Source organism: Macrotis lagotis, chromosome 7, assembly GCF_037893015.1.
Source record: "Macrotis lagotis isolate mMagLag1 chromosome 7, bilby.v1.9.chrom.fasta, whole genome shotgun sequence".
NCBI lineage: Eukaryota > Metazoa > Chordata > Mammalia > Peramelemorphia > Peramelidae > Macrotis > Macrotis lagotis.
Genome location: NC_133664.1, coordinates 165,381,929 through 165,386,240, shown reverse-complemented (window position 1 = coordinate 165,386,240; position 4,312 = coordinate 165,381,929). Strand labels below are relative to the sequence as shown.

Here is a 4,312-nt window from a genome sequence, read left to right as displayed (position 1 = left end):
TATGAATAAATTAGAGAAAGAGGAAATCAATGAACTAAATATGCAACTAAAAAATTAGAGAAAGAACAGATTAAAAACCCGCAGCTAAATAACAAATTAGAAATTCCAAAAATTAAAGGACAAATTAATAAAATCGAAGGCAAAACATCTATTGAACTAATAAATAAAACCAAAAGTTGGTTTTAGGTAAAAACCATTAAAATTGATAAACTTCTGGTCAATTTGTTTAAGAAGAAAACCAAATTGCTAGTATCATAAATGCAAAAGGTGAGTTCACCACCAATGAGGAAGAAGTTGGGAATTATTATGCCAAACTCTATGCCATTAAATTTGTTAATCTAAATGAAATGGATGAATATTTACAAAAGTATAAATTGCCCAGGTTAAATGAAGAGTAATTTAAATACCTAAATAACTCTATCTCAGAAAAAGAAATTCAACAAGTCATTATTGAATTTCCTAAGAAAAATTCTCCAGGGCTAGATGGATTCACATGTGAATTCTCTCAAACATTTAAGGATCAACTGGTTCCAATTATATATAAACTCTTTGAAAAAATATTTGAATATGGAACTCTATCTAACTCTTTCTATGACACCAATATGTTACTGATACCTAAACCAAGAAGAGTTAAAACAAAGAAAGAAAACTATAGACTTATATCCCTGATGAATATAGATGCAAAAATCTTTAATAAAATCTTAGCAAAACAATTACAACAAGTTATCACTAGGATAATACATTATGACCAAGTAGGATTTATCCCAGGAATTCAGGGTTTGGTTCAATATTAGGAAAACTTTCAGTATAATTATTTATATCAACCAACCCATCATAAATCATGTTTATATCAATAGATGCTGAAAAAGTTTTTGATAAAATACAGTACCCATTCCTAATAAAAATACTAGAGAGTGTAGGAATAAATGAATTGTTCCTTAGAATGATAAGCAGCATCTATCTGAAAGCATCAACAAGCATTATATGCAATGGGGATAGGCTAGAGGCATTCCCAATGAGATCGGGGTGAAACAAGGTTGCCCATTATCACCACTACTATTCAAAATTTTATTAGAAATGTGACCTTCAGCAATAAGAGAAGAAAAATAAATCGAAGGAATTAGAAGAGGGAAAGAAAAGAAAAAACTCTCTCTGCCAATGACATGATGGCTTACCTAGAGAATCCCAAAAAAATCATCTCAAAAGTTTTAGAAATAATAAGCAACTTTACCAAAGTCACAGGATATAAAATATAAAATCTTCATAAGTACTCAAAATTTCTATATATGACTAGCAAGAAGCAGAAGAAAGAGCTAGAAAGAGAAATCCCTTTCAAAGTAATGTCAGACAATATGAAATATCTAGGAGCCTACCTGTCAAGTCAGACCCAGAAACTTTTCAAAAACCATTATGAAACACTTCTCACACAAATTAAATCAAACTTAAATAAGTGGGCAAATATGAACTACTCATGGATAGACCAAACTAATAAAATAAAAATGACAATTCTAGCAAAATTACACTACTTGTTTAGTTTCCTACCAATCAAATTCTCCCAAAAATTACTTTAATGAGTTAGGAAAAAATTGTAAGTAAATTCTTCTGGCGAAATAAAAAATCGAGAATCTCCAAGGATTTATTGAAACAAAGTACAAAAGAAGGTGACGTATACCTACCAGATCTAAAATTATATTATAAAGCATCAGTCATCAAACTGTCTGGTATTGGCCAAGAAATAGAGTGGTGGATCAATGTAATAGACTAGGTGCAAAAGGAGGAAATGATTACAGTAATCAGCTGCGTGATAAACCCAAAGAGTTCAGCTATTGGGATAAAAACTCTCTCTCTTCAATAAAAACTGTTATGAAAATTGGAAGTTAGTATGGACCAAGATGACATCAAATGGTTACAAGATCTAGACATAAAAAATTATAAACAAGCCAGAAGATCAAGGAATAATGTACCTGTCAGATTTATCAAAAGGGAAGTAGTTTATGACCATGGGAGAGATGGAGAACATCACTAAGAACAAACTAGACAATTTTGATTACATTAAATTAAAAAGCTTTTGCAGACAAACCCACTGTAAACAAGATCAAAAGAAATGAAGTAAATTAGAAAACAATTTTACCACTAGCATTTCTGACAAATAACTCATTTCTAAAATATAGAAAGAACTGAGTCAAATTTTCTTTTTTTAAAAAATACTGAATTTATTTCACATGTATACTTTGTCTCCCCACCATTTCCATTTGTCTGACCACCACTACTACTATGCCCTATCTTAACATTCCATACAAACTTAAATGAAGCATAAGGTGGAGTTCCATCTTTGAAAACTAAACAGGCATTTTGGACAACACATTCTTGGCAAAGTAATCTGGACAACATTTATCAGACATGGTGGGGAAAGTTCTCACTCTGCATTATAAAAAGGACAGCCAGATGTCAACTGTTACAGAAATAAGACGGACAATTTTAACAAACTGTTCAAATTTATTTTCTTAAAGAGATTTCCTCCACAGCCAGAGATCTTGAATAGCCTCCTGATCAGACATCCGGAAGCAATTCTTTACATAGTTGATGAATTTGCCTTCCACTTTTGGGAGGGAACCACCCTTTTCAATGCTTGCCTGCATTTTTGCTTTAGTATCCTCTAGAGAAGTAGGTCCTTTGGGAGTCTTGGGAGTCTTGTCTTGCTTTTTGAAGGATTCTTGACCTTTTGATTTTGGTGTGGATGGCTTTGAATATTTCCATTCTGGTTTGATTTGTGCATTTTTTGCAGCAGTATCACAGATTTCTTCATTGGAGGGGTCTTTTCTTCACTTTCTTCATCTTCAAAGTCATCATCATCATCTTCTTCATCATCTTCATCTTCATCATCATCTTCATCTTCTTCAGACAGTTTTTTACCTTTTTCTGTGGAATCTTGCTACCAACTCCAGGAGCTGATTGTTTGCCAGACATATTCAAGAGTTTCATATCATCTTCCTCTTCATCATCAGATTCTGCATCTTCCTCCAGTGATACTAGGTGCTGGCCACTCACATGTACAGGTACTGAACCACACTTCAACCGCAATATGACCAGTGGTGTAATATCAAAGCCACCTAGAGAAGCTGTAGGCTGCACAGACATTTTCAAAGATGCCTTCATAGTTCAGTGCCTCTGCTTCAACAATATGCAATTCATCCTTTGCACCAGCCCCTAAACTCATGGTCCTCGATGAAAACTGGTGTTCATTTTCATCATTGTCTACAATAAAATGGTAATCTTTGTCAGCCTTTAGTTCACAACCGAAGAGGAAATTCTGGGGCAGGAGTGGGCTCATATCCATTTCCATCGAGTCCTCCATTTGGGCAGCGATGCAGAGGAGCACGGAGGAGTGCATGGAGAAGGACGAGGCAGCCAGTCAGACCGGCTCCAGCTCCCGAGGGGGCTCCGCTCAGGATGGAATCACACTGAGGAAAAGGAGAATTGAGTCAAATTTTCAAAAAAACAAGCCATTCCTCAGTTGACAAATGGTCAAAGGATAAGCAAAGGCAATTTACAGATGAGGAAATCAAAACATTCCATAGTCATATGAAAATTTGCTCTAAATTACTACTTATTAGAGAAATGCAAATTAAAGCATCTCTGAGGTACCACCTCACACCTCTCAGACTGGCCAATATGACCAGAAAGGACATTGATCAATGCTGGAATGGATGTGGGAAATCTGGGACATTAATACATTGTTGGTGAAGCTGTGAATTCATACAACCCTTTTGGAGAGCAATTTGGAATTATGCCAAAAGGGCAACAAAAATGTGCATACCCTTTGATCCAGAAATACCACTACTGGGTCTATACCCTGAAAAGATTATGGAAAAAGGGTAAAAACATCACTTTGTATAAAAATATTCATAGCAGCACCATTTGTTGTGGCAAAGAATTGGATATTTAAGTGAATGTCCTTCACTTGAGGAATGGCTTAACAAACTGTGGAATATGTATGCCATGGATCACTATTGTTCTATTAAAAACCAAGAGGAATGGGAATTCAGCTAAGCCTGGAAGGATTTGCATGAACTGATGCTGAGTGCGATGAGCAGAACCAGAAAAACATTGTACACCCTAACAGCAACATGGGGGTGATGATCAACCTTGATGGATTTGCTCATTCCATCAGTGCAACAATTAGGGACAATTTGGGGCTATGTCTGATGGAGAATACCATCTGTATCCACAGAAAGAATTGTGAAGTTTGAACAAAGACCAAATAGTATTACCTTAATTTAGGAGGGAAAAAAAACCATTATCTTATTATGTA

At 34.9% G+C, this 4,312-nt stretch overlaps 1 pseudogene; it reads right to left on the bottom strand.

Moving 5' to 3' along the window:
- Positions 1-2,323: 2,323 nt before the first annotated feature.
- On the bottom strand, positions 2,324-3,355 carry LOC141493893 (nucleophosmin pseudogene; annotated as a pseudogene).
- Between the last annotated feature and the right edge of the window lie 957 nt (positions 3,356-4,312).